We start from the raw sequence: 24,155 nt of genomic DNA, 5'->3' as shown, positions 1-24,155 counted from the left end.
ATATATGTGTGTGTGTGTGTGGTATATGCTAAATGGTATATATATATTCGATTCAAATATATATTCAACTTAAATTACCAGGAAATATTCTATTTTATTGAAAAAATTGCTGCTTCTTAATATGCTTCTATCATATCTGAGGGAGAGGTGTGGTTGATTTTGGTTGAATCACATATGACAGAAGAACAATGATATCCATCTTAGATTTCCTTGCCCTTTGCCACATTGAGTAAGAGAGTAAACAAAACACATAAAATATGGTTGTTAGTGGGAAAGAGAGCAGGGTATGAAAGAGTTTATGAAGATTTAAAAATAGCATGGGACCATGTGCATGTTCAACCCTTTGACTTTTACAGTTTTATAGTATAAATAGTTTCAATCTTGTGAAGACTGGTGTTAAATTATGTTGTGTTAATATCTTCTGGAACATATTTACTGGTTCACAGGTTTACTGTTATATGAATAAAGAGCTTGGTAGTCATTCAAAATACCAAAGCATAAACCAAACACTGGTGGATGGTGATGGGAAAGTCCCCTTTTCTGCAACAAGTGGATATAACTATGTGTCTTCTCTGTGAGTGTATATTCACAGAAGGGTTCAGAGAACAGGAATCTGGCAAGAAGAATTACAAGGCATACTATAGTTGACATATGACCATTACATGAGATAAGTAAATGGGATTTAATTCAAGGCTTTAAGCTTTTATCTTCAAAGAGATGCTAATGAGTAGAACTTCAACCAAGTATAAGTGTTCTTTAGTTACAGGTAGTGGGAAAATATCAGCAGGAGCTCTGGCTATTGGTCTGGGTGTGTATTTTTAAGGGATTCTAGACAGATATTAATTTCCTTTCCTTGCATAAAGCACTACAAATTTAACAGCCTACAGCAACATCCTATAAGAACCATTTGGATGACTGCACATATTAGCTGAGTTTTCATTTCACAAACTCTTAAGCCCAGAATTAAGCTGTGCTCATGTGGAGCTATGCAAGGGGAGGCTCTATGCCCGAATATATTCAAACTCCTTGCAGAATTAATTTCCTGTGATAATGTGAATTAGGTCTTTTTTGCCTTGCTTCTGATTGGATGGGAGTCATCAGCTACCTGAGACCTGTCTTCGCTGAGGGGCATCTTCAGATGCTTTTCACAACCCAGTAGTTCACTTCTTCAGTTAGGAAAGGAGAGACAGCAGGTGTTAGGAATTTTCAAATTCAGCAAATTGATGTGGATGGTTTCTCAACATCCTTCCCCTATGATGTAAGGTCAGCAGTAAGTCATGGGTTCTATTTTACTAGTTGGAAGGTGTGAACTATCAGGGACAACTTTAGATATGTCCACAGCAGCTAAGTCAAGCATGATGTTTATGATACATAAGAAAGTAAACAGAATTCTTACAATAAAAGTTGTTTCATTTTTACAAAACAATTTTAACATTCTTTTCCAGGAAAATGAATATAATTTGAAAATTTTAAACAGGTATATGACATGATTATCCCTGTGTTTCGAAATTACCACACTGCTGAGAAAAAAAGGCATGAGTTGGGATGTGAAGGAAAATGAGACAGAGTGATAATGCTAAAGACAGAGGCAATGCTGAATAGAATGTGCTCAAGAGGGTGGAAATGTAATTGGGTTTGCTGTTTTTATCCTCAACTCAGGAGGAAGACACCTGTGGAAAGAAATAGTTTTACTTACAGCTGCTCCCAAAGAGGGCAAGATCTCTGTCTCAGGTTTCTATGTCAAGTCTTTCAGGGCACCAAAATCTTTTATGGGAGAAGACAGGGCTGGGCACACAGGAGAACAATGAATAGGAAGTCTTTTCTAGAGAACTGCAAATTGTTCTTTGCTGCACTGAGTCAGTTAACCAGAACCCAAGGTAAGGCAGAAAGAATTAGGGAGAAGGTCAGAAGACTGTAGGAAAGAGGCAATGCAAATGAACTCTGTGTGTCTGTGTCTGTGTGTCTGAATGTCAGTATTTATACGAGAAAACAAGTGCCCATGGAGACGAGAAGAGAGCCGCAGATGTCCTGCAAACAGCCATAGGCAGTTGTGAACTGTCTGTGTGATTAGTGAGAACCAAACACAGGTCACAGGTCATCTGCCCAATCAGTTTGCAAAATCAGCAGCTTTTGCCAGCTGAACCATTCTCCAGTTACAAGATTTAACATTTTAAATAATAAAAAAGTAACTCTAATTTGTGCATTGGATACTTGTTTGAAAACACGACCCTTTCTAATTACATTGTATTTGAAATCTCACTTAAAAATGTTACAAATGAGCCTGGCGTTGATGGAGCACGCCTTTAATCCCAGCACTCCAGAGGCAGAGGCAGGCAGATCTCTGTGAGTTCAAGGCCAGCCTGGTCTACAGAGCGAGTTCCAGGACAGCCTCCAAAACAATACAGAGGAACTCTGTCTTGAAAAACAAAAAACAAAAAAACAAACAACAACAACAAAAAAAAAACGTTACTAATGACCAACATATTGTCTTAGAAATTCCATTGAGAAGTTTATTGTTCTGATGGTGGTGTGGTGGTGGCTTATGTCTTTAATCCTAGTACTTGGAAGGCAGAGACATCTCTGAGTTTGAAGAAGCCTGATCTACAGAGTGAGCTCCAGGATAGATAGGGCCAAATAGAGGAACCTGTCTCAAAAAACAAAACGAAGCAGATGTACTTGTTGTATGAATTTATATCTTTTGGATATATGCCTAAGAGAGGAATTCATACAACAAGGTCATGTGTTCCACCATGTTCATAGCAGCATTATTTGTAATAGCCAGAACCTGGAAGCAACCGAGATGCTCCTCAACTGCAGAGTGGATAGAGAAAATGTGGTATATTTACACAATGGAGTACTACTCAGCAGAAAAAAATAATGGAATCTTGAAATTCACAGGTAAATGGATGGCACTAGAAGAAACCATCCCAAGTGAGGTAACCCAGTCACAAAGAGACAAACATGGTATGTACTCACTCATGTATGGATTTTAGACATGGATCAGGATAGTGCCAGTCTGCACTTCCACTGACAGAGAGTCTGGGAAACAGGAAAGAACCTAAGAGAGATATGCATGGTACCCCAGAGAAGAGGAATGAGGCAAGATCTTCTGAACAGACTGGGAACACGGCATGGGGTGGGAGAGAGTGGGAGCTGGAAAGAAGAGAGAGGAAGAAGAGTAAGAGAGAGTAGGTCATGGGGGAACAGGAAGGTTGAGTGGGGGATAAAATAGGGAGAAGAGAGAATCATAGGTTAGAAGACAGATCTGGCACCAGTGAGACCTCTAGTGATCTAAAGGAATGACATCAATTGGCAAGCTAAGCAATAGTGGAGAGACCACCTTAAATGCCTATTCCTGATAATGAACTTGATGTCTATAACCTTCCTAGAAGCTTCATCCAGTGACTGATGGAAGCAGAGGCATACAACCACAGTTAAACACTGAATTGAACCCGTGGAACCCAGTGACAGAGAGAGAGAGGAGTGATGAGCAAATTGGCAAAGAATGGGCTGACAAAACCAGCAGAGATAGCTGATCTGAACAAGGGGGAGCTCTTGGACCCCAGACTGACAGTTGGGAGGCCAGCATAGGACTGATCCTGACCCTCTGAATGTGAGAGTCAGTGAAGAGGTCTGGGCAACCTATGGGGCCCTGGTCAGTGGATCAGTGTTTATCCCTTGCATACAAATGGACTTTGTGTGTCCATAACACAAAGAAGGATGCTCTCTCAGCCTGGACTCTTAGGGGAGTGCCTGGACCCTGCCCTGAGTGAAATGACAGACTCTAGATATCCCCTATGTGGAAGGAAGTGGGGACAGGGTGGGAGGCTGTGGAGGGGATGGTGCAGGGTTTCGAGAGGAGGGGAGGGAGTGGGAACTGAGATTGACATGTGACACAAGCTATTTAAAATTAAAGTAAATAAAGTAAAAAATAAAAATAAAAAACAAAAATGTTGATCTATAAAAAGAAACAAAACAAAGCAGCAAAGCAAAACAAAATAGAAAATATGAGACAAAATAATAAAAAAAGTTCATTGAAGTTTTGTTTGTTCAATGAACTATTTAGGCATACTTTGGTTCTAACTTTTGCTAAATAGTACATAATCTATATATTCAGTTATAACATTTTAAAATAATTATTTAGAACTTACACTAACGCATAATTTGATGAATAATATCTTGAATTTAGAAGGATGTGTGTACTGAGGCCATATCCTTGATTCACATCAACTACCATTAGCAGTGAATATATTTGACACCCCATATTCCCTGCCTTGATATCAGGGCAGTGATTTTGCAACTGGTAACACTTTATCCTTGAATTTAAGCACTAAACACAGTGTTGAATGTGAACAGTTTCATGCCCCTTTAGTTCAGACAGCACTTCATTTTCTTACTTAGAGTGATGTTCCTTTATTCTGTGTGTGCTGTGGAGTCTACTGCTGGCACTGAAGCTGAATCTGAAACCGTCTGTCAGGACCCCAGGGATTTTACCATTATTCACTGCTTCCTACTGCTATCAGGTCGATACCAAACAAGGTGCATTTCAATAAAAATGTGAAGATAAAATAAACTGTCTTGGGGTAGGAACCACCAGCTGTCAATACAATTAGTGACAAAACAGGCCTGGAATACAAATCCAGTGGGAATTGATTTCTTTGAAGTTCTGGGTTTATTCTGCAGTTGGCCTTTTACAAGATAGGGAGTATATGTTAAAAGTTATTTTCTTTAAATTATTGTTATTCTATCTAGATCCTTCCTAATTCTGTTATGACCATATCTTTTATTCTCTTGCTCATTGCTACAACCACCTGATGTGAACACACACACACACACACACACACACACACACACACTCATCTGAATGGGAGGGGCTCATCATGTTAGAAGGAAGAACAGAGATTCTTCAGTGACCTGTGTTGTCTCCTGTGGATTTAAGCACACTATACTTGGACCACTGACTGATGAGATAGTTAACTCTGAGTGGATTAAGCTAAATATTAATGGTTTTTCAAGAATAGCAAAGCAGGGTGAATCGTATGTCACAACCTACATTAGACTACTTTGGTTGGAAATAAAATATCATGTGGCATTGAACTGAGGTAGCTCCATACTCCTAGCAAGGAGTAAAGGATAACGCCCAAGGTTAAAAGTCTATATAAGCTGGAATATGAAGTGCCTAAGGTGAAGTAGTGTTTTCCTTGTCTGTCTCTGTATAGTTTCTCCTTTAAGTAAAAAACAGTATAGCAGGTACTTTACTTCTTTCTGTCCTTTTCCATATGTAACAGATAACAGCGTCAGTGATTAGTATAAGATTGAACTATCCCAGGAGGTATTTGGAAGCACCAGGGTACTCCCGGGATCAGCTTGGTTTGCTTACTCATTAATAGGGAGGAGGGCCTGAAAGCAAGTAGAACTGGATGGCTATGGAGCATCCTGAAACGATGGCAAGCTGCTATTCTCTTCATGTCATTTCAATAGATTGATACAGATCATATTCTGTTTTAATGCTTTTTAATTGTATAGCCATTTTATTTCCTTTGTGGTTTTGACTGTAAAAATTTCTAAAAATGTACTTATCCAACAGTATTACAGAATGAATCCAATAAGCATACATTTTCAAAATGGCATGTTTCCTAAGCATAATTCATTTTTCTGTATTGATTTGCACAATATTTTTGTTGGTTCATTCCTGATAGAACATAATTTCAAATATTCAAGTGAGATGAATGATTACTTAGTTCCTCATTCAACCCGCATCAGAAGTGGGGAGGATCTGAGATATGTTGTAGGAGGGGAAAGTCATGGTCAGTATATATTGTTTGAAAAAATTAATGCAAAAAGGAACTGAAATAAATGTCTTACTTTGAAGGGCATGATGCCAATTTTAATATTAACCAAAACTGTCTGGATTTTTGTGATTTCAATCAAAACTTTTGTGCTTTTACATGTACTCCACAGATAATATTTTCACAAATTTGTGACTATAAAAATGCAAAGCATATGAAATAAACTTGCATATAAATTCTATGGTCACACTTGAAGACAAACATGGATGATGGGGGAAGTCCTATGTATATGTCAATAAAGCACTGTTGGGCCAATAGGGAACCAAGATAGGTGAGACTAGGAGTCCAGGAGAACTCTGGGAAGGAGAACCACAGAGAGTCAAGATGTAATGCCATGGGGTAGGAAGCCCGGAATTATTCTCCGGTAAGAGAAATACTTAGATTAACAATTATGCGGTAATTACTTAAGTCAGAGCCAGCCAGTAAGAAACAAGCAAGGTCAATAGCTTCATAATTAATACAGCATCTTGTGTGTTATTTGGGGACTACAACACGGCAGAGCCCAGGCTACTGGCAGGTGATAAACCAAAGTGGCTAGCAGGGAAAAGCTTCCCTTTACCCACGTATTGCTTTTGTAGCAACGCTGCTACAAAACCCTTTGAAGGCCTGACTGTATTATTTTGATGTGACTTTCCTCTTGCAAGAATACTTTGCCATGCCTGAAAAGCTTGAGGTTAATTGTGATTTGTTTTAAACAATCTTTAATGAAGTCAATGAAATGGATCATAGTTAAAAGGTAGGGAACTGGGGTCAGTGTTTAAGTAGCCAGTGTAGCTTCAGTTTAGTAAGATAGAGATATGTTTTATCAAGTTTCTTGAATATTAATTGTGTAACGTGTATTCTGCCTTCCAGCTTGATCCCAGAGCTGCGTCAAGTCCAAATAATATGTAAAGACTCTTTAGTTACAATGTTGTCAGCCAATGTCCAGGGCTTCTCATTGCCATTGGCTAGTTCTGTCATATGTATTAACCCATGACTACTAATATATATTTCTATAAGGACTTATCTTCCCGAGGATGCCCTCCTGATGCATCCTTTCCTCCTGGGAGATCGCATGGCGACTGCCCACTCTTGACTACTTTTCCCAGAATCCTCCTCGACTCCTAGTCCCACCTATCTTGCTTCCCTATTAGTCAACAGTACTTTATTTACATACACACAGAAGAACTTCCCCCATCATAATTGGGGACTTCACATAGGTAAAAGAACTATAAAGAATGAAGTTTTAAAGGGGAGAACTATTAGACTATTCAGTTGATACAAAAGAGGTTTTTAGAGCTAGAATGGCCCTTGAGAAGCATATAAAATTAATGTGTTATAATAGGAAACATCACTCACAGGTGCATGGCTGGAGTGCTAGGTACTATGTGGTGGCTGTTTATGAAAGATCTGAACTTTGAGATGTGGGGTATAACTAGAGGAAGTGTTCCCAGATCCCTGAGGGGAGGTCCCAGAGGGCTGCATCTTAGCCTCTCTTTTGGTCTCTCTCTGTTCCTTTCTCTGTAGTCTCCCCTTCATGAAGGAAGGTGCTTGCTTTACTGCAGTTTTCCTGTCATGGTGTTAAGCCTCTCTCAGAAAATAGAAAGCACTAACCATGAGCAGGAGTGTCTGAAACTGTGGTGAACAACAAACACGAAAGGAAACCCATATAAATGTTTATATGTTTTCCCCAATGTTTGTCAAAGCAACGAAAAGTGCAAAATGTCATTCAAGAAGGTTGGATTATTTTCACAGAGGCCTTCCTTGTTTAAGCCATGTCTGTTAGTGCTTCATTGGGAGGAGCAGTGATCTGAGTGGGAGTCCTCAGGAAGTCAGATGAAAGACAGAGACATCAGTCAACCTTTAGCAGACAATAATACCTCAGCAGCTAGGAAAACAGCATCCTTGTCTGTAGGGCTGAAACATCGCCAAAACAATACACCAGTGTTTTCTGTGTTCATTATCTGATTATTTTAAAGAATCCAGTGTTAAGCCCTTGAGATACTAGCTCATACTAGTAAACACAAACATTATCTTGTGTTGAAAACAAATCTAATTATGTTTAAGTTCTAGGTGATTTACCTATTTAGGTAGAAATGAAGGCTGTACTTAAAGTATGTACTTGGTTTACAGGAACTCCTAATATATAATCATCACTCTAGAAAATTTTCTCTGGAAATAATTTTATAACTTTGATGGAAGATTTGAAAAATACATATAGCTCTCATTTATATTATTAGGATGAAGCATTTTTATTCTCTGCAGGAATTTCATACTTTTGACAGACACAAATAAGCACAAATTTTCAAATAGTGATGCAATTTTTTTAAGAATCATGATAAGATTGAACAAAATATTAATTGAAATGCCCTTTGCCTGACAATCTTTTTTCTGTGAGATGTTATGCTGGCCCAGAAGTGTAGGTTTGGATATCAATACAGGTTTTATTCTGTAGGTAGATACTAGGATAAGTTATTTATTATGGTTGTTTTCCAGTAATGGCACAAACTGGAGAAACTACAATTATGGTTATTTGAATTTATTTGTTGAAATTTCCCATTTAACTAAATTTCTGTTGTAAACCCAAAATTTACAAGTAATTGACTCAATTTTTTACCCAAAATCAAAATTTTCTGTCTTAGAACAGCAAGTTTATTATGAGTAGTTCAAAAAGTTTTATTATGTTGTTAAAATTATCCAGATTCGCTTGAATAATGATTTAACATAATTCAAATGTAATATCCAAGCTAATGGGAAGTCACTAACTGTACTGTTTTGAGTCCTCTGAATGTGATTTAAAACTCTTCCTATTCATGTATTGTCCGTGTCTTTTAGTACTTTATTAAATCCTTTCGTGTCCATCCTTCCTCTTCTATAAAATGGGCATGAATCAAGGCTAAGAATGAGGGAGTGAACTGGTAAAGCACAGAGAGTTCTTGGGTGGTGAGACATCTCTGCATGTTCTGTATAAATGGACAGGTCAAGGTACATTTGCAAAACCTTAGAATGAGTGGCAGCTAAAGCTAAGCGTAATGTGAAATGTGAATTGATGATGTGTTACTTAGCTTTATGAGTTACTTAGAATTTAACTTTGTGACTTAATCAGTAAATTCATTGTTCAGGTGGGCATGCTGACAATGCAGGTTTATACATGGTGGGAGCAGGGAGTCCATGGAAAATCTTGGCATTTTCTTTGTCTTTTTGATATAAATCAGTAACTACTCTAAAAATTGAAGTATTTTTGTCTTAAATAAATCTATCATTTCTTTTTTGTGTGTAGATACCATAAAAATGGCAAGACCAAAAAGAAAAAAGAAAAATTATATTCCATGAAGAATTTTAAATTGGTAATTGATAATTATGTTGATGGAAGTCCTGTTGGCAATTGTAAAAGGAAATCTAGAGGATCATTTAATACCATCATTTGAATAAATGCTTTTCTCTAAAGTTGACTATTTTGAGCAGAACGATGCTTACCTGAATGTACTATTATTGTGTGTTAAAACATGTTACTATCATAATTCCCATAAAGTGATCAGATCTCAGAGCTTGTTTCTCCTACAGTATCAAATGTACTATGAGTTTCTTTCACTAGATGGCAAACTGTAATGTGCAAGTTACTTTTAAAAAAAGAAAGGAGGTCCTGAATGAATTATTCTGAGACAGTGAAATGTCAGGCTAAGGAACATCTGGCTATTATAGTATCATGATCAATAAGTAGTGAGGGCATAACCCTATAAAATCACATAAGAAACAGAATATTGATTTTAAAAACAGAATATACTATCAACATATTTAAGAATAATATAATCAATAGTTAATTTTGAACTGATTTTTTCATGCAGTTGTTAAACTCATTCTATTTATTTGTTTTCAACTTTATGTACAGAGGCCTTTGTAATAGCCCCTTAACGACAAACAGCTCTTCACCTTTGTAAAGAGAAGCTTTTTCTTTGCTTGCTGCCTTGGTATATCCCCTGCCAGTTGCCTGGGCTCTGCTGAAGTGTAGTCCCCAAATAAACACACAAGATGCTGTATTAATTATGAAGCTGTTGGCCTTGCATGTTTCTTACTGGCTAGCTCTGACTTAAGTAATTACCCTATAATTGTTAATCTAAGTATGTCTCTTACCGGAGAATAGTTCCAGGCTTCCTATCCCATGGCGTCACATGTCGACTCTCTTGTGTTTCTCCTTCCCAGAATCCTCCTGGACTCCTAGTCCCTCCTATCTAGATTCCCTATTGGCCAGACAGTGCTTTATTGGCATAAGACTTCCACAACACACCTTCAGGTTTCTATTCAAGTCTGTGGTCCTGCCAGATCCTGACCATTTTATCTTTTCATTATCACAAGCCTGGAGGTGTAGCTCTATCTAAAACAGGTAAAACCACTGCCTTTATTATACCTAGTGAATATTTCTAATGTATGAAATCTGAATTTTGTTTTCTGTTCTGTTTTTAACCTACATTATTATTTATGGGAATTTCAAACATGAATACCAAATTCATATAATTTCCATCCCACATTATTTCCCATTCAATTCACGTGTCCCTCCTTTTAATGTAGTTATTATTTTACACACACACACACACACACACACACACACACACACACACACCTGGCTGAATACACTTAGTGTTGCCTATATACACTCGCATTCAGGGCTGACCACATGGCATGGAATAACAGTTAGCTCAATCGTAGAGATCAATTCTCCCTCCCTCAGAAGCCATTGAATTATCTATAGCGCTTCTTCTAGAGGCCTTGGTTTCCCTACTCACATTAGTTTCAAACGAGAGAAGGTAACAATCTTATAAAGAGGGTCCTGAACTACACATGGGTTCAAATCCAATGACAACTGTTGTGAGAGAAGAGAAAATCTGAAAGTACACCTTGAGAAGAAAGGGATGAGACAATGGCAGTAAAAGTTCAGTCTGCACAAGACACCAGCTAAAAGATATCTGGAGCTTCAGACTCCCAGGGAAATGGAAGACTCCATCTAGCCGACACCTCGAGTTCAGAATTCCGACTTCCAGATTCATTTCTTTTACTTATGTACTTTTTCTGAATCCTTAATTCTTTTTCACACTGCATTTCAAAAATGTTTGAATAAGAACTTTCCACAGAAGAATAATAAGTCTCAGTAAAGCAAGGGGCAAGTATGTCCATAATTCTTGACAAATATTAGGTTCCTCGGTTCAGTAGTCCTCATGATTAATGTAACCATCCTGGAGGGAGAGGATGTCCCCTCCCTGTGGTGAAGAGGCTTTGGATGACAGTGAAAATAGTGATCATTGTGTTGTGGGTAGACACCCAGGAAAAGAGGCAAGTACAGTCTGGATGTATTTTTAAAGATGTTTCTAGAGACCATTATGATCCAAGAAACCACCGAAAGAGCCCTGCTGTGAGTGTGAACTGCACTTTCTGACAGGGGTGCAGCCATATAGGAGAAACAGCTCCACTGGTGAAGCTGATGTCCTCTACTGTTTCCTGTCTGAAGCTGAGATGTGGAGCTCTAGTCTACTGATTCCTTCTGTCGAGATGCTCTGCCTCCTCACAGGCCAAAAGAGAGTGGAGTCAACTGACCGTGGACTGAGACCTCTGAAACCAAGAGTGAAAATAAATCTTGTCTCTTATACTGCTTTACTTAGCTGTTTGCTATAATGGTGCAACACTGAACTGCACAAATGTGGTTGTTAATAATCTGTCTGTCTCCAATGGGCTCTGCATCTGTATGAGCTCCTGCCCTCATATTCTTCATTGGTGAATGCAGATGTATGAAAAATGATTAAACCCTTTCTTCTCCAAGTTGCTTTTGTCATTATGTTTCATCACAGCAATGTAAACCCTAACTAAGACAGTGTCTGTTCAAGCTTATCTCATAGCTGATTCTGAATCATATAAAAATGACAATTAACACTAACTATAATACTGCTATTTCTCTGGTTTTATAACTTCTGATACTGTGGTCATTATTTTCATGGTTTAGTGATAGCTACTCTGTCTTTAACTTTTTCAATAAAATCAGTGACTAGTCCTACTAATACTGTTCTCAAAATAACTTCTGGTAATTTCTACTAATATTCTGATTTTTTGTGTGTGTTGTACTGGGTGATTTTTTGAAAGAGACATCAAATTAAGATTGAACAGTTTAGAATGCTGTTTGGAGAATCATCCCTGTGAGGAAAAGCAGGGAAATAAATAGAAATGATAGAATGTCTAGCAGGCTATCATTTTTAGAAAATTATATAAAGATTGGGTGGGTGTGTCAAAGGGTGCTACTACATAATGTAAAGAGCACTGAACACAGGATAGAGGATTTTAAGGTCAAACCAACATGCTGAGGACTCTTTTATCTCTCAGAGACAGGCCAGCCTCACAATTCTCACTTGAAATAGTCTCATGTCAGTCCACAATAAATATGTACTGATGTAAATACCATGATGACCATGATGATGATGTCTAGCTCTATTTGTACTATTTTCTCTTACAGTTCTCACTTGAAATAGTATCATGTCAGTCCACAATAAATGTGTACTGATGTAAATGCCATGATGACCATGATGATGATGGTCTAGCTCTGTTTGTAGCATTTTCTCAACACACCACAGACTAGGTAATTTATAAACAACAAGCCTATTTCTTACAGTTCTGAAAACTGGAGAGTCTGTGATCAATATGTTGGCAGGCCCATGATAGGGTGAGACTCTTGCTATTCCATGATGGTCTCTTTAATGCTATATGCTATGGAGATGGGGAGAAATAAACTTCACATGGAAGAAGGCAGGTTGCAGAGGAGATTGATTGCCTTGGTCAAGTCTTTTATAAAGATACCTTATCCAATTTGTGAAAGGATGCTCAGGTCCTTTTCACTTTTTATGGTCCTGTATCCATACACTGTCATATTCATGACACCTGAATTTGGGTGATATATTTAAACCATAGTAGCGGCCTGGGCTAATTATTTTCTCATTCAGTGATCTTTGAAATATGTTGTCTTGGCTAATCATATCATTCATGTAAGTTTTATGTTATGTTTGATGTGTTTGAACTCGGTTGCTAATATCATATTCTTTTAAAAACATAACATTTCTATTAATGATGATTAGAATGTCATACAATGTGTTTTGAACATATTTACTCTTCTACTTTCTCCCTTAAATCCCCCCAGATCCATTTCCATTTCCCTACCTCCTCCTAACCTCATGCTCTCTGGTGGTTTCAATGGAGAATGTACCCTGTAGACTCATTTTGTTTTTACTTCTATAAAGTGACATACATTCAGACAACATAATTGCCTCTACATACAGTTCTGGTAAAAATGTTGCATGTTCCTTGGAACTGAGCAAGCCTAAACCAAGAGTTTGGGATTCAAATATGGGATGATTTCTCTCCCATATTTGCAGTGGTTTCTCTCCATTTATTTTCCATGGACCATATTTTGTAGATGCCCAGTGGCTTTTATTATATTACTAGTTTCAAAAAATTATAAAAATATACATACTTAAAGATCTTAGTATTTCATTTCAGTTGTAAACTTTTCATTTCTTTTCTGGTACTTATTTCCAGTGTCACTGTTTCATAAAATCATAGCTATCTTTAGTTTTAATTATCTCCCAAACTAAAAAATAACTCATGTTATATGATCATTTTCATATTTTCTTAATTTATTAAGATTACAACAAATATAAAATTATTTAAATTTAACTTGTCATATATTTATAAATAGCATGATTTTCTAACTATAAATATTGAAGTATATATGTTATTTGGGTTATATAAATTTTAAATATATTAAATGTATTCAAGTTTCAATTAGAACTATATCCTAATTTAAGTATTGTAGTTCAAGTATAAAATTAATAGATATATTTTATTTAACATTTTGTGTTTAACTATAACTTAAATATTTTACTTACAATTTAGTGGCCAAGATGGTGACATATAAACTTGTATTAAACGGATATGATTAATTTTGTCTGCCAGCTTAAGAATGCCGAATAGTTATAGATCCATCATGTTTCCAAGTGTTTCTATGGGATCTTTCTAGATGAGGTCAGTTTTGTGTGTAGACTGATGACAGCAGGCTGCCTTTCCTCATCTGCCTTTGGGTTTGAGCTCTGATCTTACTCACTTGAGATAAAAGTGAATCAGTGGCTCTTCCTGACCCAGATTCAGCTAGTCTGTGGATTAAAGCTCTGTCACCTACTTTACAGAATCCCCTGATCATTTCCTTGCTCCCCGGAAATTAGCATCTTGCACATTGATCTCCATAATTTTGTAGGCCAATATCTTTCTTTATAACTGTAACTAAGATGTTTATATTGTTCAAATATAATTATTGTGGAATTATAGGTTAACAGACAGACTAAAAATTTAAAATACATTAGGTAAAACTTGATGTGTAAATATATGTATACATATATATGTGTACACGCATGTACATACAAGAATAGGAATAAATTGGTGTTTTTTGAGTTGAATAATTTGTCAATCATTTCAGGCCAATGTTCTAATTATCAAGATATTTTATGAGCACCATAATTTCACAAACCACAGCACTAAGGAAAAATAAGCAAGCAGATACTTGACACTGTTGGTAATCTATACCTCATTATGCAAAATCTATTGCACTCTTGTTTTCTGAGAAGAAATATTTGTCAAGTTAATTCATTTATCTTTTTTCTTATGCAAACACTTTTATCTTGTAATTCGTTTTTGTAATACAAATAGTAATTGTCTTCCACCTTGACAGTAGCACCACCTGTTAGCATCCTGAATGCTCTGATGTGGCTATATTTCACTGTGAAGTCATAAAATGAGGGATGGAATACAGAGCATTACTTATGAACTTAGCAGTGTGAAGTACAAGAAAAGATGTGGGTTTATGAACACCAGCTGCTGACTCCAGAAGATGTTCTGTTTCTTTGTGGCTTGTGCAGCAGTTTAAACAAACTCAATGTTTTTGAAGCCCTTGAAAATAATCAGTGTCAAAAAAAAGAAGAAAGAAAATAAAAAACTAACTGGTGTCAGAAGATCCCACTGGTCCTCTCCCAATGTAACAATGACAGGCCATAGCTTACTAAATTAACTGGAGCCCAGTGGAAAAACACTGTGTGGTAGTCTTGGTGTTGTAGTGAACAGCAAATGCAATTCCTGTTACCTTTTTAACATATAGCAACTTATTAAGTAGATAATTAACTTATGAGTTGATTTTTGATAAGGACTATGTAGAACATTGTTAATGTAGGACAGACACTTGAATTTGTATGTCATTGGTCACTTTCCTGGTGAGGAAGTTGAAAGATGATGAAGGCTAACTTTGACTAGATAAATCTGTTAGTGCAAAACAATAATATTTTTCCATATAAGATTCTCTGCTTGGAGCAGGGGGCCAGCAGGTCCGGCTGTGGGACCAGGCAAAACAGGACCTGCATCCAGTCATGCATTCCAGTGCCTGGGGATTGCCTGGGGACTGCCACAGAGCTTCCCATCCTGGAGGGAGCCAAGCACCACAGATCCTAGGTCTTCTCTTCCACGAATGAGACCAGAGGACCAGCGGGTCCCAAGGCAGAATCAGGAAAAAGAGGCCCTGCATCCAGGCCTGTGTTCCAGTGCCTGGGGATTGCCTGGGGACTACCACAGAGCTTTCCATACTGGAGGGAGCCAAGTACCCCAGATCCCACATCTTCTGTTCAACAAATGAGACCAGAGGACTTAGCAAAAGAATATGCACCCTAGATTCCTAGGCTTCTTCTCCACCCACGGGACCAGAACTAGGATGAGGAATAGAAGAAGTATCAGAGTATTGGACTTGCTTGCCCCACCAACAGGGAACTCTGGCCCCCTAACCACCAGACCAGGAAGGGGCTCTTCCTGCACCCACTAGAAAAAGAGAAGGGAAAGAGACAAAACAAAAAACACTCAGCAAGAGAAAAACAAATATGACGCTGCCAGCTTCTAGAGACTCCACACCAGCAAGACTCCAACATTCCAATGCAAATGAAGCAGAAGAGAATGACCTGAAAAACAATTTCATGAAAATGATAGAGGCCCTAAAAGACGATATAGGAAAAAAAATACCTCAAAGACATGGAAGAAAAAACAACCAAAAAAATGCAAGAAATGGAAGAAAAAACAAACCAAAAAAATGCAAGAAATGGAAGAAAAACAAACCCAAAAATTCATAAAATGCAGCAAATGGACAAAAGATAAACCAAAAATTGCAAGAAACAATTCAAACAGTGCAAGGGTTGAAAACTGAAATAGAGACAATAAAAACAAAAAACCACAACCTGAAGAAAGGCTGGAAATAGAAAAGCTGGGCAAATGGTCAGGTACTACTGATACAAGCATTACCAACAGAATACAAGAGATGGAAGAGAGAATCTCAGGTGTTGAAGATATACTAGGAGAAATGGATTCATCCACCAAAGAAAATCTTAAGTTCAACAAATCCCTAACACAAAACATCCAGGAAATATGGGATACCACGAAAAGACCAAACCTAAGAATAATAGGTATAGAAGAAGGTAAAGAAACCAGCTCAAAGGGGCAGAAAACATATTCAACAAAATCATAGAAGAAAACTTTCCCAACTTAAAGAAAGACATGCCAATGAAAGTACAAGAAGCTTACAGAACACCAAATAGAGTGGACCACATAAATGTTCCCTTGCCACATAATAATCAAGACCCCAAACATACAGAATAAAGAAATAATATTAAGTGCATCAAAAGAAAGACACCAAGTAACATATAAAGGCAAACCTATCAGAATTACACCCGACTTCTCCATGGAAACTCTGAAAGCCAGAAGGTCCTGGATAGATATTCTACCAACACTAAGAGACCATGGATACCAGCCCAGAATACTATACCTGGGAAAGCTCTCAATCACTATAGATGGAGAAAACAAGATATCCCATGATAAAACTAGATTCAAGCACTACATATCCACTAACCCAGCCCTGCAGAAAGTTCTGGTATGAAAACGCCAACCAAGGTAGTTAACTACAACCAGAAAAACAGGCAATAGATAATATCATTCTACAAACAGCCAAAAGAAAAAGGGGGTGGAATTCCACACATAATTCCAACAACAACAACCACTCCAAATAAAAGAAGAATGAGCAGTCAATGGTCATTAATATCCCTCAATATTAATGGCCTTAACTCATCCATAAAAAGGCACAGGCTAACAGAAGGGATACAAAGACAGAACCCTTCCTTCTGCTGCAGAGAAGAAACACACCTCACCCTCAAAGACAGACATTACATGAGAGTTAAAGGTTGGGAAAAGATTTCCAATCAAATGGACCCAAGAAACAAAAAGGGGTAACAATCCTAATATTTAACAAATTACATTTTAAATAAAATCAATCAAAAGAGATGAATAAGGTCATTTCATACTCATCACAGGCAAATCCACCAAGATGAAGTTTCAATTCTGAACATCTATGCCCCAAATACATCTGAACATCTATGCCCCACATTCGCAAAAGAAACTTTACTAAAACGTAAATCACATATAAAGTCCCACACACTTATAGTGGGAGACTTCAACACACCACTCTGATCACTAGACAGGAATACCAGACAGAAACTCAACAAAGAAGCAAAGGGTCTATAGAAGGTATGACACAATTGGGATTAGCAGACATCTATAGAACCTTCCATCCACATAAAAAAGTATATACCTTCTTCTTACCACCACATGGAACCTTCTCAGAAATCGACCACATACTTGGCAACATATCACACCTCAGCAGCTACAAAAACTGGAATAATTCCATGCATCTTATCAGACCACCATGCGTTAAATTAGAATTCAACAACAACACAAATTGCAGAAAGCCTACAAACTCATGGAAATTGAATAATGCACAACTGTACCATCCTTGGGTCAAAAAAGAAATTAAAAAAAAAAGAAATTAAAGACTTCCTAGAATTCAATGGGAATGAAGACACAACATACCCAAACCTATGGAATGCTTTGAAAGCAGTTCTATGGGGGAAGTTCACAGCACTAAGTGCCCACATGAAGAAACTGGAGAATAGTTTTACGAGAGAATTAACATCACAGAAGAAAGCTCCAGAACACAAAGAAGCAAACTCCCTGAGGAGGAGTAGAATCCAGGAAATAATCAAACTGAGGGCTGAAATCAATAAAGTAGAAATTAGGAAAACAATACAAACAATCAACGCAATGAAGAGTTGGTTCTTTGAGAAAATCCACAAGATAGACAAACCTTTGTCTAAAAACAAAACAACAGAGTGTTATCATGCAAATTAACAAAATCAGAAATGAAAACGGGGACAAAACAATGGAATCTGAGGAAATTCAGAGAATCATCTGGTCATACTTTGAAAACCTGTACTCCACAAAATTTGAAAATTTAAAGAAAATGGACGACTTCCTGGATAGCTATTACTTGCCAAAATTAAATCAAGAACAGATAAGCAATTTAAATAGACCTATAATCCCTATGGAAATAGAAGCAGTCAACAAAAGTCTCCCAACCAAAAAAAACCTCTGGTCCAGATGGCCTCAGTGCAGAATTCTACCAGAAATTCAAAGAACAGCTTATACCAATTCCTCTCAAAGTATTCCACACAATAGAAGCAGAAGGGTCTTTGCCAAACTCTTTCTACAAGGCTTCAATAACCTTGATCCCCAAGCCACACAAAGACACACCTAAGAAAGAGAACTTCAGACCAATATCCCTCATGAACATTGATGCAAAAATACTCAATAAAATACTGTCAAATCGGATCAAAGAACACATCAAAACAATCATTCACCATGATCAAATAGGTTTCATCCCAAGGATTCAGGGATGGTTCAAAATATGAAAATTCATCAATGTAAGGTACCATATAAACAAGCTGAAAAACAAAAATCACATGATCATCTCACTAGATGCAGAAAATTCTTTTGACAAAATCCAACACCCCTTTTTGATGAAGGTCTTGGAGAGACCTGTTATAACAGGAACATACTTAAACATAATAAAAGCTATACACAGCAAACAAAAAGCCAACATCAAACTAATGGACAGAAACTCAACATAATTCCTCTAAAATCAGGAACAAGACACGGCTGTCCACTCTCCATACCTTTTCAACATTGTACTTGAAGTTCTAGCCAGAGCCATAACATACCAAAAGGAGATCAACAGGACACACATTGTAAAGGAAGAGGTCAAACTTTCACTATTTCTAGATGATACGATAGTTTACATAAATGACTCATAGAACTCTACCAGGGAACCCTTATAGCTGATTAACACCTTCAGAAAAGTGACAGGCTACAAGATCAACTCAAGAAAATCAGTAGCCCTACTATATACAGATGATAAAAGGACTGAGAATGAAATCAGAGAAACATCACCCTTTACAATTGCCACAAACAACATAAAATACCTTGGGATAATGCTAACCAAACAACTGAAACACCTGTATCACAAGAACTTTGAATCTTTAAAGAAAGAAATTAAAGAAGCCCTCAGAAAATGGAAAGAACTCCCATGCTCTTGGATACGTAGGATCAATATAGTAAAAATAGCAATCCTGTCAAAAGCAATCTACAGATTCAATGCAATCCCCATTAAAATACCAGCACATTTCTTCACAGACCTTGAAAGAACAAAAATAAATTTTGTATGGAAAAACAAATGACACAGGATAGCCAAAACAACACTGTTCAACAAGGCAACATCCGGAGGCATCACCATCCCTGACTTCAAGCTCTATTATAGAGCTATAGTCCTGAAGCTAGCTTGGTATTGGCACAAAAAATAGGACTGGTAAACCAGTGGAATCGAATTGAAAACCCTGATGTTAACCCACACATGTATGAACATCTGATCTTTGACAAAGAACCTAAAAATATACAATCAAAAAAAGAAAGCCTCTTCAATAAATGGTGCTGGCATAACTGGATGTTGGCATGTAGAAGAATGCAGATCGATCCATGTCTATTGCCATGCACAAAACTTAATTCCAAATGGATCAAAGACCTCGACATAAATCCAGCCACACTGAACCTCTTAGAAGAGAAAGTGGGTGGTACTCTTGAACGAATTGGTACAGGAGACAGCTTCCTGAACATAACACCAGTAGCACAGACAGTGAGATCAACAATTAATAAATGGGACCTCCTGAAACTGAGAAGCTTCTGTAAGGCAAAGGACACAGTCAGCAAGAAAAAGGGGCAGCTCACACAATAGGAAAAAATATTCACTAACCCCATATCTGACAGAGGGCTGATCTCCAAAGTTTACAAAGAACTCAAGAAGCAAGTCTCTAAAACACCAAAGGATCCAATTAAAAAGTGGGCAACAGAATTAAATAGAGAATTTTCAATAGAGGAGTCTAAAATTGCTGAAAGGCACTTGAGAAAATGCTCAACATCCTTAGCCATCCAGGAAATGCAAATCAAAACAACTCTGAGATACCATCTCACTCCTGTCAGAATGGCTAAAATCAAAAACACCAATGACAATATATGCTGGAGAGGTTGTGGTGAAAGGCGCAAACTCCTCCACTGCTGGTGGGAGTGCCAACTTGTACAGCCACTTTGGAAATCAGTATGGAGATTCCTCAGAAAAATGGGAATAAACCTACCACAAGACCCAGCAACTCCACTCTTAGGCATATATCCAAAAGATGCCCATTCATACAACAAGGATGTCTGTTCCACGATGTTCATAGCAGCATTATTTGTAATAGCCAGAACTTGGAAGCAACCTAGATGCCCCTCAAGCATAAACTGGATAGAGAAAATGTGGTACATTTACACAATGGAGTACAATTCAGCAGAAAAAAAAACAGTGGAATCCTGAAATTTGCAGGCAAATGGATGGCACTAGAAGAAACCATCCTGAGCAATGTAACCCAGTCACAAAATGAGAAACATGGCATGCACTCTCTTTTATATGGATTTTAGACATAGATCTGGGGAGTTCCAACCTACAATCCCATGGCCAGAAACAGAACCTTCATTCAGTGGCTGATGGAAGAAGAGGCAGACTCCCACGGCTAAGTACTGAGCTGAACTCAAGAATTCCAGTGTCAGAGAGGGTGGACTGATTACCAAAGGGTTAAGACTGGGCTGGTTAAGCCCAGAAATAGCTGACCTGACAAGGATTAGCTCTTGAATCCCAGACTAATGCCTGGGAATTCAGCATGGGACTGATCAAGACCTGCTGAATGTGGGTGTCAGTGAGGAGTCCTAGGTAATTTATTGAGCCTTGGGTAGTAGAACAATATTTATCCCAGGTATACAAATGGACTTTGGGCTCCCATCCAACAATTAGATATGCACTCTCACACTGGACTCTTGGGGGAGGGTCTAGGCCCTACCCTGGATGAAATGACAGACTATGGACACCCCCATGGAGAACCTCACCCTCCCTGGGGAAATGATGGGAAATTGGGGGAATTGGTGGTAGGGGGAGGAGGGAGGGCAGGGAAAGGGAAAGGGACCTGGAATTGACATGTGAAACGACTTTGTTTCTAATTTAAATTTAAAAATAAAATTTAAAAAACATACTAGATTTAGATCTGTTTTCTGGTTCCCACTTTCTATTTAGATAAGACTGACAAGAAAGTTGATTTCGAATGAATGTCATTTTATCAGGGATATGTAAGATGTCATGCAATGAGCTACAAGAACTTGGGAGAGGCATGTCCAAACTTGCAGGGACTGGCTTCACCTGGCCATGCACACACTTACATGTGTTAAATATAAAATGCATTTATGTGTGAATATATACCTATAAACATAGATATTCAATTGTATACATACTTTCAATATTTCATTTCACCTGAGGACTGTCTAGTATCTGTAAAGGGTAATAGAGAGGATCAAAATGGAAGAATGTCATTAAGCATCATTAAGGATGCCTCTTTAAATCAACTGGTGATGGAGTCCTTTCAGATGTCAGATAGGGAAGTGAATGGCCCAAAGAGATACAAATGAAAACCTGGTGCTGATTGACTTTATCAACCTTGGGTAGTTGAAAGTCAGGTGGTTCATTGTCAGCATACTTAATACACAATACAATTTAGCTAAAAGGTTTCCAGGCAACAGTCAGTCCAATCAGTGCAAGTCCATGTGCACAATAAATCTTAAGGTGTGACTTCATAAAGACTTGTTTTGTTTTACAAAGTATGTGTGACTGTGAGGGTGTCCGTAGCTAAAAAGCCTAGAATCTAGTGTGGTCTCTGGCCAATATCATAGTGGTCAGAAGTCCATAAGCACATGTGACATCTCCCTTAAGGATGGATTACAGTCTAGGAAGGAAAGTGTTGGGCCTAAGAAAGGCTTGGATTCGAGGCCCAGTGTAACCTCCTGAGCCTGGCTAGAGTTTAGCGACCTATCTTTAAGCTGTAACCTCTATTTGGGGGTGACTCAGCCAGATCTGATGCAAGATTGCCCCTTTCCTAGCTACCAGCCTGCTTGGTGGAATACTATTGGCCCTTAACTCCTCATGTCACCTTACCCTATCCCAAGATTCCCATCCCATACCTCAGTCCTATATAAGTTCCTGTGTGTTGGAATAAATCGAGATCCTGCTTCGACAGACTCCTGACTCAGTGTGTGTGTTTTTCCCCAGAACTAATGGGGGGAGGGTCTGAGTCATCAACACTCACTATTCTGCTCAGTCCCCGGGACAAAGCCCACTGGTCCAGCCCTTCCCCTGCTCTACCTGCAGGGAGGACCCTGCATAAAGAGTCTGGGATAATCATTTTGGAGAAATTGGATGAGGTCTGCCTGTAACAAAAGTGTGGTCTATAGCAAAGGTGGGTAAGCTTTATCTCTACAGAGAACAAAAAGGTCACCAGGTCATTAACAAAATTCACTCAGTTTTCTGCATGGAATATGGGTACTTGAAGTTTATCTCTTCCATTGAGGAGACACCCCTTCCTGTATGATTAACATTCCTGGTTCTCTTAGTGCTTCTCTGTGAGTGCAAGAATCACTCTGCCCCCAGCCCACTAGTATTGCTTTCCTTAAATTCAAGGAAGGTAGTAAAGCCTTAATATTGTTTTCCTATGTTACATCATCAAAATAAACAACATTACTTCCTTTTACTGAGAAACTATAATTGTAATAACTGAAATTCTTCCATATTCTGTAGGAAAAAAATGAATGTAAATTTCTATTTGAAAAAGGAGAAAAAACTGAGGTATTGAGCAATTTATTGTTCCAAGGCAGATTATTGCAGTATTTGGCAAATGTGCTCTCAAGATTTGGCTCACATGTTTATCCTCAGTATTTTACTCTCTCTGAAAACATTCCCTCACATTTTTTTTATTTCAGATTATTTCACATTGTAGTCCTCCTGTGCATTTTAATAATATATAGTGCATCTCTGGAGCTGGATTTCCAAGATCACATTAATTCATTTTCAAAACTTAAGTAATCCAACACTGTCTAACAAGGGAGAAAGGAACACAGGGTTAGAAAAACATCCTGTCACTGAGTCTTTAAGACCCATTGACCTAAAGATTCAAGCTTTTCACTGACACTGAATGTTCTGTATTTCTCTTTCACAACCTTGTATTCATGAATATATATATCTGACAAGTAGGGAAAGAAGATTCACATTGGCCACATGTTAAATGAGAATTTTACTGGCTTTTTCATTAAATTTCAATAAATTAGTGGAAGTCTCTGGACATAGAAAAATGACATCACTGTGCAAAAGAGAGACCTACTTTTGTCGAAAATGAGGCTTGGGCAATTAATTAACACAATAGTTAAGTTAGAACTCTGTAAATTCAAAAAGGGCATATATTATGGAATGAGACAATTATTTATGGGCTTATTGCATAAAAATATCTAAGTACACTTGATATATAGTTGTAAAGATCCAACTTATCCAGCACTCATCACTTTACCTTCATGTCTTCTTTTTAAGCATGTATTTATCACACACTAAACAATTTTTATTAATATGTACATATGCATATGTATATATTATGATAATGCTCGTGGGGGACCTTGGCAGATTCCATGTTGGGCAAGGTTGACATAGGAAGAGGGACAAACATGCCAGGCAGATAGAGTTTAATTGACAAGTTTTATTAGAAAGGCAGGGGAGGGGGAATGAAAGAGACACACACATACAGAGAGAGACAGAGACACAGAGAGAAGACATAAGAGAAGAGGGAGACAGGAAAAGTCCTGACTGCCCCAGGGGAACAGCAGGAAAGAGAGAGGGAAGAAGAGGAGTGGGCAAAGAGATAGCAAGTGGGCAGGGTTCTTTCTTTTAAAGGGGTCCTTTGCACCTGCGTGCAGACTAGTAGTCATGGAACC

The sequence above is a fragment of the Mesocricetus auratus genome, unplaced genomic scaffold (assembly GCF_017639785.1).
Source record: "Mesocricetus auratus isolate SY011 unplaced genomic scaffold, BCM_Maur_2.0 Super-Scaffold_100009, whole genome shotgun sequence".
In the NCBI taxonomy this organism is placed as follows: domain Eukaryota; kingdom Metazoa; phylum Chordata; class Mammalia; order Rodentia; family Cricetidae; genus Mesocricetus; species Mesocricetus auratus.
Note: the sequence above shows the minus strand (reverse complement) of the source record.